The sequence below is a fragment of the Triticum dicoccoides genome, chromosome 3B (assembly GCF_002162155.2).
Source record: "Triticum dicoccoides isolate Atlit2015 ecotype Zavitan chromosome 3B, WEW_v2.0, whole genome shotgun sequence".
Taxonomy (NCBI): domain Eukaryota; kingdom Viridiplantae; phylum Streptophyta; class Magnoliopsida; order Poales; family Poaceae; genus Triticum; species Triticum dicoccoides.
The window spans coordinates 679,123,794-679,136,444 of NC_041385.1; the positions used below are offsets into that span (position 1 = coordinate 679,123,794).

Consider the following 12,651-nt stretch of genomic DNA (forward strand, 5'->3'; position numbering starts at 1 on the left):
GATAATTGATTTTATGCCCCTAGTTGGGTCACACTCGGCAGGTTTACCCCTAGTTTCCAAAAACACTTGTTCCTGCCCAAACCACTTTGCTCCTCTTATGCTTTTGCCCTTTGACCGTTTGACCATCACTTTGAAAACTTCATAAAAAATTCATACCAACTCAGAAAAATTCAAATAAGATATCAAAATGTTCAAAAAAGCATCACCTATATGTGCACGTCATTTGCATTCATGAAAAAAGTATTGTCCAGTCCCCATCTCAGTTTTAGCTCATATGATCTTAGCATGAAAAGTAAAATGTAAAAAAAATTCTAAAAATTCTAAAAAAATTGGTGGCAAACTTTGACCAATGTTTTGAGTGCTTGCCAAGTTTCATAAGGAAATGACGTTCGTGGAAGTCGTGGCAAAAAAATTGAAATTTTGGAGCATTGATTTTTGTTTTGTTTTTTGCCACAACTTCCACGAATGTCTTTCCCTTATGAAACTTGGCAAGCACTCAAAACATTGGTCAAAGTTTGCCACCAATTTTTTTAGAATTTTTTTAGATTTTACTGTTCATGCTAAGATCATTTGAGCTAAAACCGAGATGGGGACTGGCCAACACTTTTTTCATGAATGCAAATGACATGCACATATAGGTGATGCTTTTCTGAACATTTTGATATCTTATTTGAACTAGCAGAACGCCCGTGCGTTGCTACGGGCTATTCGCAATATCTGTAACATCCGGGTTCAACATAAAAACCCTATCCAATGACGCACCTTTACTTTTTCTGTCGAAACCACTTATTCTTGACCGATTCTCCGCCGTAGCGAGACATTTCTCGTTTTTTCTCTCACTGGCGCCACCTCCTTTAAAAGCAGATGACATCCAACTCATCTTCGCCATGCATTGCAGTAAGGATGAAATTTTCTTGTTTACGATATAATAGAGTGGGTTAAACTATTTAATAGGGTGCGGTCGGAACCCTCGACCGTTAGTGCTTGGGCGTCCTCAAGCCCGCGACCGTTTGACCTTGTTCTATGGCATCTGTTATCCTCGTCCACAAACATTTCGGCAACCATCAATGTGTGGACGACGGTCATCATCCATCTTTACGAATGCTTGGTCGCTCATGTCACGAGGCGTGGTGGCCGTTATATATGTTGGCAAACGCTGGCCAACCATGTCGTTGAGAGCCTGTTGGTAGTCACCAATGACAGCGATAGCCTAGCTACTGGCCGTCCTCGCCCACAAACGCTTTCAAACTGATTCGGCATGATTAACTGCCTGCCTAATTAATTAATAACATGCCTAATTATTTGCATGCATGCCTATTTAATTAATTATCTGTCTAATTCAAAAAGAATCCCTATTTCTAATTGTACACAATCCTAATTAACCGGATGTATAATTATTTAGTTGAATTAATGATCCGGTTTCTGAATTGATTCAGCGCGAAAAAAAAACTTATTTAAATAGACCTAATTAATTGCGCATAATTAACTGCCTGACTAACTAATTACATTAATGGCTTGGTTTTGAAATTGATTCAGCACTTGGTTTTTAAATTGTTTTTGCATTAATGGTTGTGTGTGAAACGGCAATGTAGCAACAATCGAACGATTGTGTCGTTAACTCCAGGAGATTCTCGTTAGATCTTAGGAACGCTGCAAGCCATCATATCATATAAGAATAAGATCGACAATTGATATGGACAGATCTTACTACAATCATATTACTACTACTCGCACACTGATATGGACAGATCATACAAGATCGAAGGTACGTAAGACAAGGTCCTATAGATTACGAAAAACTGTTTGCTTCGCCTCATGTGAGACGGACCCCGAGCTATTCTTCAATGGCGCACCGCGCGCACATATTTGGCGGCGAAGTAACTCGTTATCCTAAGGACGTCCCCGTCAAGCCCGTCGACAGCGTCACCCTTTTCCATCTCCCTGGCTGGACCTCGCCGAGTTTCCACCGTCGACGGCCTGCCGCCGCCGCATTCTGCTGCACGAAGGAGATCAACGACGGTTTAGACGTGCACGGGTGCAGCAGACCAGATCGACCGACGGATCGGTTGACAACACGTACCGTCGCAGGCCGCGTGGTCGTGGTGGGGGGCGGCGGCGCTCGAGGTGCCCTGCGCCTCGCATTCGCAGGGCGAGACGGCGCTCGTGGCGCTGGTGCCGATCTCCTCCTTCGGACGAACGAGGAGCCAGCCGTCCAAGCTGGGCGAGGGAGCCAACGGCGACCTGCAGCGCTGCCGGCTCGACTCCTTGCAGTAGGCGATCGCGCTCGCGACGGCCTCCTCCCTCGCCCGGGCGGTGCCGTCCTCGCCGGCGGCGACCCTCCCGTCTGGCTTCGTCGCCCGGCCCTTCCGTCTCCCGCGCCCGTCTGGCCGCTCGTCCGCAGCACCGGCGCGCTGCAGATTTCTGGCAAACCTGTGCAGGCACCGCCTTAGCACGTGGCCCTTCCGTGCGGCCGTGTCACCGCCCTCCCTCACCGGTGAGCGCGCGCTCTTTGACGAGCTGCTTCGGGCGCCGAGCAAGGAGGAGGAGGGGGACGACCTCGACGCCGGGGAGGAGCCCGGGTCGGAGGCCACCTTAGCGTCGCCAGGGCCGAACGCCGGCGACGAGGAGCTGCCCTGCTCAACGCTCGAAGCGCCGTCCGTGGTCGCTGCCATCGCCACGGCCGGCGCCATCGCCGCCCACACAGCGCACGGGAACATCCACGCCATGACGACCTGGAAGAAATGCATGGTGATCAGGAGCACTGGGGTTTGCTTGCAGGCCCTTGTGCACGTAGTACGTCCTTGTATATATATACACGTCGCGATTGCGATCGCGTTCGCCTCTGACTCCGGCGGTGGTTGCAGGGGGGGGGCACGGCGGCGTCTGCGGGCGCGTGATTTCCGAAATCCGAGATGCCACAGCGAGATTGCCAAAATCCTGTGGCTAATCTATGGAATACTCCGGCGATTCCTTCCATATACGGAACTAATTACTGCACGGTTTAATTACTCGATCGCTGATTTATCGGATGAGCTAGTAATGCGGACGGATCGCTGATTTATTACCATATTCGATATTTCCCGAGTTATGGCCTTACCATACCTGGATTGATAGCCTTTGGGGTAATTTAAATTTATTACCATATTCAAAATTTCCTGAGTTATGACCTTACCATACCTGGATTGATTTATTACTATACGTGGATTAATTATGATTTATTACTATATGATTTATTACTATACGTGGATACCCTTACCATACCTAGTGGTAATTTAAATTTATTACCATATTCGATATTTCCCGAGTTATGGCCTTACCATACCTGGATTGATAGCCTTTAGGGTAATTTAAATTTATTACCATATTCGATATTTCCCGATTTATGGCCTTACCATACCTGGATTGATAGCCTTTGGGGTAATTTAAATTTATTACCATATTCAAAATTTCCTGAGTTATGACCTTACCATACCTGGATTGATTTATTACTATACGTGGATTAATTATGATTTATTACTATACGTGGATAGCCTTACCATACCTTGTGGTAATTTAAATTTATTACCATATTCGATATTTCCCGAGTTATGACCTTACCATATCTGGATTGATAGCCTTTGAGGTAATTTAAATTTATTACCATATAATTGCCATATTCAAAATTTCCTGAGTTATGACCTTACCATACCTGGATTGATTTATTACTATACGTGGATTAATTATGATTGATTACCATAAATACGTCGGGTATTGCCGGTCAGACGAGAAAAGAGAAAAACCGGTGGGAGGGGCTGGTGGGAGGTGGGACGAAGAAAAACCGGTTGAAAATAAACCGGTTGAAAATAAACCGGTTGAAAGTGGGGGGGACTATTCAACCAATTCGTCCATTAGGAGTAGAGATTGATTACCATAAATACGTTGGGTATTGCCGGTCAGACAAGAAAAGAGAAAAACCGGTGGGAGGGGCTGGTGGGAGGTGGGACGAAGAAAAACCGGTTGAAAATAAACCGGTTGAAAATAAACCGGTTGAAAGTGGGGGGACTATTCAACCAATTCGTCCATTAGGAGTAGAGATTTTTTCTGAGTTAGTATGAATTTTTTATGAAGTTTTCAAAGTGATGGTCAAACGGTCAAAGGGCAAAAGCATAAGAGGAGCAAAGTGGTTTGGGCAGGAACAAGTGTTTTTGGAAACTAGGGGTAAACCTGCTGAGTGAGACACAACTAATGGCACCAAATTAATTATCCCAAAAATTAATGGAACCATCTTGAATTCTTTTGCACTGATGCGTGGCCTTCTGCAACGTGATCCATTATCCCATTATTTGTTTTTGCTTGTTGCTGATGGTCTCTCTGCGCTCATAAACCAAGGAATTGCATAAAATAATATTATTCCTTTGAAAATCACAAGATAGGCTTCGGGTATTTCACATTTGCTATTGGCCGATGATACTGTGTTGTTCTTTAAAGCATGTGTTCAGTAGGCCGCCCATATTAAACACATATCGGATGTCTATGGACTTGCCATTGGGAAACTCATTAACCCTGACAAATGTCATGTTCTGTTTGGTGACTCATGTCCGGAAGATTTCATGTATTCTGTTAAGGGTGACCTCCATGTTGTCACATACGGTTTTGAAGAGAAGTATCTTGGATTGCCCACACATGATGGAAAATGTCTAAAGGTAAATTTCAGAACTTGCAAGTCAAACTCACCAAGCTATTTGCCATGGTCTTGAACTCCTGAAAAATGTACCTCCATGTTGTCACATACGGTTTTGAAGAGAAGTATCTTGGATTGCCCACACATGATGGAAAATGTCTAAAGGTAAATTTCAGAACTTGCAAGTCAAACTCACCAAGCTATTTGTCATGGTCTTGAACTCCTGAAAAATGTCTTGTTTGGAAGATTGCCAATGGTAAAAAAAGGATTTGGACCAATCGTTGGATTGCACAGGAGCCTACTAGTGGGTTGATTTCAGCAAAGGGTCAGTGTAGATTAAGTGGATCTCTGAGCTTATGGACCACAATGGTAACTGGGGAGCTTCATCACTTTTATCTCCATGTTGACGTCCGTGAGATCCGACCTTCTCATGGACTTGGTGAAGACTTCATTTCTTGGGCTCTAGAGAAATCAGGCATATTCTCAGTTCACGGTGCTTATCGTTTGGCATCAGATGAATTACATAATGGCGATAGCTCTTCATCTAGCTCCCACCCCGATGATAGGTGTGCTATTTGGAAAGCTATTTGGTCTTGTTCCACGCCTCCAAAAGTGCTTACCTTTGCTTGGCGTCTTATAACTAAATCATTGGGTACCCGGTGCAACAAAAAGGTGTGTCGATTGGAGACCTACGCCATGTGCCCTATATGTGGCAGAGAAGCAGAGATGTCAACAGATTGAAGTACGCTTTGTTTATAAATAAATATATCAAGGAGAGCTTTTCCCCTAGTTCTTGTGCATTACTCATATACACTGCACTTAGATTTTTTATAGTCATGATTTGGCAAATTTTGATAGATCTCAAGTTCAAACTGTTGTGTGGCTTGGGTCAGGTTCGGAACGTAATTGTATTCCCTGATTGAGTAATACAAGAAGTATTTTGAAAAAAAGAAACACAGACAGGTTCCTGCGTACAAATTACAAGCTGATTCATCATCATACTCATATACACTGCACTTAGATTTTTTATAGTCATGATTTGGCAAATTTTGATAGATCTCAAGTTCAAACTGTTGTGTGGCTTGGGTCAGGTTCGGAACGTAATTGTATTCCCTGATTGAGTAATACAAGAAGTATTTTGAAAAAAAGAAACACAGACAGGTTCCTGCGTACAAATTACAAGCTGATTCATCATCATGCATCGCACATGGAAATCGATTTCTGGGGACTAGGGGAAAAAAGAGGTCGCCCACCGTGGGGCTCGAACCCACGACCACAAGGTTAAGAGCCTTGCGCTCTACCAACTGAGCTAGACGGGCTGTGCTGTTTCTATTTTGATTTTACAATAACTGATCCATGTGACACGCACAGAAGGTATCAGTCCTTCCTACTACTCCCCACAAACAAAAAGGCAAACACTGATATAAAATGACAAAAATTATTTCTATATTGTACACTTGCTAGGTCCTCGTTTTAACCAACCAAATATGTGCCACATGCTACCAAAAGCATAATGGGAACACAGTCGCAATAGAAACACTGATTTAGCATTCAGAAACAACTACGGGACAGCTCAAGTTCGACAAAGATATACAAAATCAATAAGTTGATAATAATGCACAGAAATTAATTAACCAGAGGTCGGCTACTACTTACACTACTTGCAAGGCTGCCCCCTTTCCTCAACAATCAGCATTTTTTCATGGTGAAATAGGAGGGCGCTAGCCAGAAAGGGCGGTCCCAGCAAGCTACACAAGCATAGGTTAGTTAGCCCATGTTCAACTCATCAATTGTCATTAGAGGACGCTTTGCAGCCGCGGCAGCCACCGCGTTCAGTTGGAAAGAAACCCTCTGGCTCTGGCTCTGAAGCTGATGTTGCTCGCTCCCCCTCTGATCCTGCGAATAGTTTGGACTAGGATTGGCAGGGATTGTGTCGGTTCCCTCGTTGTCATCTTCTATTTCTTCAACATTCAAAAATCTTCTATTTCTTCAGTCTGAGTTGGTGGCTTCAGTGTGGGTAGGAGCTGGTAGTTTTCACTCAACAGTGTGTCCTGCTCAGGTGACAGAGGAATTGAGCCAGATGGAGGAATAGACTTGGGCAGCGGGATCTTGTTCCGGCTGCGTGCCAATTCAAGTAGAACCTGTGACATCAGCAAAATGATTTGTCATCCACCTATGCATACAAAGTACTTTGTGTCAGCTTGAATTTCCAGGGATCTGATAAAACATAAAACAAGTTCGAACCAGCCTCTCTGCATTGCACTTTGCAGGGGTAAGACTAGGTTCCTATAATCCCTCCCCAGACCCCACCTTGTGTGGGAGCTTCTATGCACTGGGTTTGTCCTTTTTGGATAAAACATAAAATAAGCATAACTGCATGAGTTGCTCATAGCCTTTATCCACGCAAGATCTTCTTTAGCTGCACCTAGCAGCTAACACGCAAGTGAGTACACTTGTGCATGGCCCTCAATCTCTAATATCTTTGTACTACCTAGTATGATTCATCAACATTTTAGGTATATCTTCAGATGCCAGCCACGTACACATTAAGAATCATACCCTTCGTTTCTTCTTGTTATGAAGTCATTCCCAAAAACTGTTTTCTACTACGGAATGTTATGTGGGAGATTCTGAGGAAGCCCACAGGCCATAACAGCCACACCTGAGTTGGAATACGCTAAGAGTTCTATTAACGAAAGGATATTTTGCTCCCTAAGTTAAGAGTTGTTTCAATAGAACCAGCAGCAGTCTTGTTCTGCAGCAGTTTGAGTATGTACCCATCCAGGACACTAGTCGAGTCACCTATATAAAGGTCCCCTAGCTGCAGCGACCGATGCAAGTTATCAATAAAGAAGTCTTCGCTAATCACTATTCCCCACTACCCCGTTACCTTTCTGATCTGCGCTGACTACTTCGTCAACTCTCTAGCACCTTCTGGCCACAGGAATTCCTTCTGGTCTAGAGGTTCTAACAAATGCTCTCCCTTATATGTTATTATTTGATTTGACCCATCCCATGAAGAGTGTTTAAATCCAACGATAATACATAATATATCTAGAGTAAAGCAAACTAATAAGGAAACCGAGTATTCTTGTTGTTTCCCATTCCAACAGTAAGACAGCTGCTGCAGTACCAGCAGCATATCTGCACTAACAGAAGAGGGTATTTCTTGCTTGCTTTCTCTTCTCAAAGGTTACATTATCTATATGGAACTACTAGTGGCACATGATTCCTAAGATTTTGGACCCTTCAGCAGATAAGCATTCAACCTTCCAAATAAGGCATGGGTTCAGCAGAACATTCCTAACAACACATGGACTAAATTGAACGTCAATCTTCTGCCACTGGACTTCTATCCTCTGATACTAGCACCACCCAGGGATTTACCTGTCCGCACTCCCTGATTACCCACCAAACTGGCAAAAGTTCGGTCGGTTCCAACCTCCTAAGGCTGCGTTCGGTTGACAGGGGTTTGAGGGGGGTTTGGCAGGGATTGAAGGGGATTACCGATCCCCGTAACCGAACAAAGCCTAAAGGATAAAGGAGTCATCTTGGTCCTCGTGGTAGGGTGCTAGAGTACTACTCCCTCCGTCCAAAAAAGTTTGTCCCAAGTTTGTCCCTCAAATGGATGTACCTAGCACTAATTTGGTGCTAGATACATCCATAAGTTGAGAATTTGAGGATGAATCTGGGTTCAATTCCCACACTCCCTCCTATGCATTCCTCAAAATTTCAGTATAACGCTGACTGATATGTTGGTCCCTCGGACGGCTACAAGTGTAGATAAAACGACATTTTGTTAGCTGAAGGATTCGAAACCGAATCTCTTCGTTGCAGATGGTGGCTTCTAACCACCATGGCTGAAGCTTTAATTGATATGTTCTTATTGAATAATGCTTTCTATTAATAAATCCACCCTTATTTGAAATTTAAATTATCCCAAGAAATATCTCTCGGCCAAGAACAAGAACCAGCAATTAACTGCAATCTCAACAGCACACATCATTTCTTGTATGGAGATTATTTCTTCCGTGACACATCTGCACATCCTCTACTATTCCTACTATTTCCCCAACGGGAGTCCACAACATTACTCCGTCCGAATCTGATAGGTTCACAGGAGATTGTTTCGTCATTCACCAGCTGAAGAAGGTAGCAGCAGAGCTGTTGCGCGTCGTGCACCAGGTCGTATGATGAAGCTACGAAACCTAGTAAATTTCGGAATCTAACGAGGATATAATATACTAGGTTTTTTTGGTGAGATTGGTCGTACTCTTACCTTGCGGGGCGACGGCTGGAAGAAGGAGAAGTTGACGTTGGCCTGGATGGCGAGGCGGACGTCGTCGGCGTCGAGCTGGGGCTTGGCCGCGTGGTCGGCGTAGACCTGGGCGTCGCCGAGCACGTCCCCGACGTAGCGGTAGGCCAGGTCCAGGAACTGGTGCACGACGCGCGGCTCGTACTCGCCCTCGCGGAGCCCCATGGACCGGAGGAGCTCCCGCACCACGCGCGCGTCGCGAGGCTCGTCCGGGACGGAGGCTCCTCCCGCCGCTGCAGCCGCGGACGGAAGCGATGGCCGCACGCCGCCGCTGTCCATGGTCTGATTGTTGTGTCTTGGCTGGTGGGGGGTTTCGGGGAACGAATCGGAGTCAGATGTGGTCTGTTTTATAAGTGAGAAGTAGCTCTAGGAACAAAAACGACGCTTTGGCCGAGTGGTTAAGGCGTGTGCCTGCTAAGTACATGGGGTTTCCCCGCGAGAGTTCGAATCTCTCAGGCGTCGATCTATTTTTTCCGTACCAATATTTTTTTCCTTCTTTTAATGAGTGATGTTTTTTTCCTGTGGCTTATTTCTATCTATTCCAAAAAAAAACATCATAAGTAAAAAATACATTTAGGTCTATAGACCACCTAGAGACGACTGCAAGCACTAGAGCAAGTGGAAGGCGCACCGCCGTCTTCGTCCCTCCCTCATCAGAGTCAGGCAAATCTTATTGTAGTAGACAGTCGGAAAGTCATTGTACTAAGGTCCATAGCACCAACAGATCAGAACAGCAACCGCCGTCAATGAAGAGAAATGTAGATCGGATGGATCCAAAAAAACATCATAAGTAAAAAATACATCTAGGTCCATAGACCACCCAGAGACGACTGCAAGCACTGGAGCAAGTGGAAGGCGCACCGCCGTCTTCGTCCCTCCCTCATCAGAGTCAGGCAAATCTTGTTGTAGTAGACAGTCGGAAAGTCATTGTACTAAGGTCCAAAGCACCAACGGATCAGAACAGCAACCGCCGTCAATGAAGAGAAATGTAGATCGGATGGATCCAACATGTAGATGCACGAACACAGACGAACGAAGGCAGGATCCACGTGGATCCATCGAAGAGAGAGCCACCGCCACCTCGCCTCTCTGAGAGTTCGAATCTCTCAGGCGTCGATATATTTTTTTCATACCAATATTTTTTTCCTTCTTTTAGTGAGTAATATTTTTTTGTGGCTTATTTCTACCTACTCCAAAAAAATGCGAGAACAATTTCTAATCTATTCATCAAGTGTCAAGGTAGTACAAAAAACATCATAAGTAAAAAATACATCTAAGTCCATAGACCACCTAGAGACGACTGCAAGCACTGAAGTGAGCGGAAGGCGCACCGCCGTCTTCGCCCCTCTCTCATTAGAGTCAGGCAAACCTTGTTGTAGTAGACAGTCGGGAAGTCATCGTGCAAAGGCCCAATAGCGCCAACAGACCAGAACAGCAACCGCCGCCAGTGAAGAGAAATGTAGATCGGATGGATCCAACATGTAGACGCACGAACACAGACGAACAAAGGCAGGATCCACGTGGATCCACCGAAGAGAGAGCCACCGCCACCTCGCCTCTCTGAGCAGGACACAAACCCTAAAAAACTCAAAAAACATGAAGAAGTGGAGCCCTCCCGCCGGCAAAGGTCGGGATCCACCAAGCCTCTATGGCCCTAAGACCACAAGAGACGAGATAGATCGACGGTAGCACCGGCGGGAGACACGAGAAACCCTAGTTAAAGGGTCTTCTTTCTTCCACGGGAAGAAAGAAAGCTATCTACTCCAAATTTAGCTTCATAATAAATACATTTCCACTTTCCAATGTTTTGTTACCTAGGTGCTGGATATAAAAGCATTTAGACCACTATCATAATGATCAAAAAGTAACTTTTCCTACCAATACTTTTTCCTTTCTTTCTGCGAGTAATATTTGTTTTCTCTGTGGCTTATTTCTATCTACTCCAAATTTGGCTTCATAATAATACGTTTCCACTTTCCAGTGTTTCGTTGCCTAGGTGTTGGTACTTACTTCATAATTATCAAAAGGTCACTTTGGAACATATGATAGGAGCACTTTCTTTTGAAAAGTTTGAATCTCTCGGGCGTTGATATTTTTTTCTTCCAATACTTTTTCCCCTTTTTGCGAGTAATTTTTTTCTATGGCTTATTTCTCTCTACTCCAAAATTGGCATCCTAATAATGCTCTTCCATATGTTTAGTTACCTAGATGTTGGTACTTACTTCATGATGACCATGCAAAAGGAAAAGCTCGTGTTCAAACATGCTATCCACATGTCATACCGACATACAATAGATGGCCGGGTCAAACTTAATATTGATGGTTCCTTTTTGGATGGTATTGGAGGGACAAGCATGATTTTAAGGGATGCTTCTGGTGGCATCATTTTTTGTTCATGCACACACCTATTTTCATTCAATGATGTGTTTGAATCTGAAATTTTGGCAATCAGAGAAGGATTAAGGTTGGCCTTGCAATTGATGTGGAGTAGGACTGTTTGAAAGAGGTAAACATTGTTGGAAATATGCCCTAGAGGCAATAATATTGTATTATTATATTTCCATTATTCGTAGATAAGAGTTTATATTCCATGCTATAACTGCTCTGATCCTGGAATATACAATTCAGTGGAAAACAGAACTCATATGCACGTGTGGAATGATAAAAGGTAAACAATAGGTTCCCTGTCTCGCCTCTAATACCGGCTCAAGTGTTGTTTGGTGATCATGTTTTCTAGATCTTAGGGTATCATTAAGTGTAACGATGGTCCTAAAACAACATTGAGGGTATGCCGTTAGAAGAACAATAGTATTGAATCAACCCAATACTTGTCTGTTATACTATGTGATCATATCATCTAAAATCATCTGTTATAACACGGGGTGTTAGCATGTGTTTTAGTTCCTCGGACCATGAGAGTGTCTCGGTCACTTCCTACCGGACGGTGGGCTTTGGGGTTGCTCAAATGTCATCTGTAACAAGGTGATCATAACGGCAACTTTCAGGCACACCAAAAACTTTGACAAGTGACCGGACATATCGAGAGTGGGATTTGCTCCTTCGACGATGGGGAGATATTTTTAGGGCCCTCTCAGTGTGACGGCATCCATCATCGTCTGGCCAGACGCAAGTGACTACGTCATGGGGGTGTCGGAACACGTCAACGAGAAAGAAGAACAAAACTGGTAACGAGAGCAACGGTTTATTGAGCATGGTGATGACTGTAGATGATACCGATGCACACTGGGTTTTGTGAAGTATATCAAAGCAAAGGGAACATCACATGATAACCAAAGGTTCACTCGAATAACATTCATGTAATCATAGCAACCAATATGGATGTCCACGATTCCGCTATCGGTCATTGAACGAAGGGGTTTCATTTATGTCTATGGTTACCGAACCTACAGGGTCACAAGCTTAAGGTAATCACGATCCGCTGAGTGTTAGTAGGACGGGAGTTGTTGTGGAATAGTCACGGCAGATGTCCTAGTGTGAGGACTTAGTTGTGGAGCCATCGCAACTAGGTTAGCTTAAAGGGGTTAAACGGGACAAAGGACACAGGAGTTTATACTAGTTCGGCCCCTTGCGGTGAAGGTAAAGGCCTAATCCAGTTGAGGTGGTATTGCTTATGTCTCGATTACCAGGGAGCGAATCTGCTTGACCTAGCTTTCGA

The 12,651-nt window shown here is 44.4% G+C and overlaps 2 non-coding genes and 1 pseudogene across 2 annotated transcripts; 1 reads left to right on the top strand and 2 right to left on the bottom strand.

The window, feature by feature from the left end:
* Positions 1 to 5,906: 5,906 nt before the first annotated feature.
* Positions 5,907 to 5,979, bottom strand: TRNAK-CUU. Its single transcript has one exon. It is a non-coding gene; the product is annotated as a tRNA-Lys (tRNA).
* Positions 5,980 to 6,188: 209 nt separating this feature from the next.
* On the bottom strand, positions 6,189 to 9,261 carry LOC119281819 (annotated as a pseudogene).
* A 94-nt stretch (positions 9,262 to 9,355) lies between these two features.
* On the top strand, positions 9,356 to 9,437 carry TRNAS-GCU. The gene has a single exon. It is a non-coding gene; the product is annotated as a tRNA-Ser (tRNA).
* The last annotated feature ends 3,214 nt before the right edge of the window (positions 9,438 to 12,651 follow it).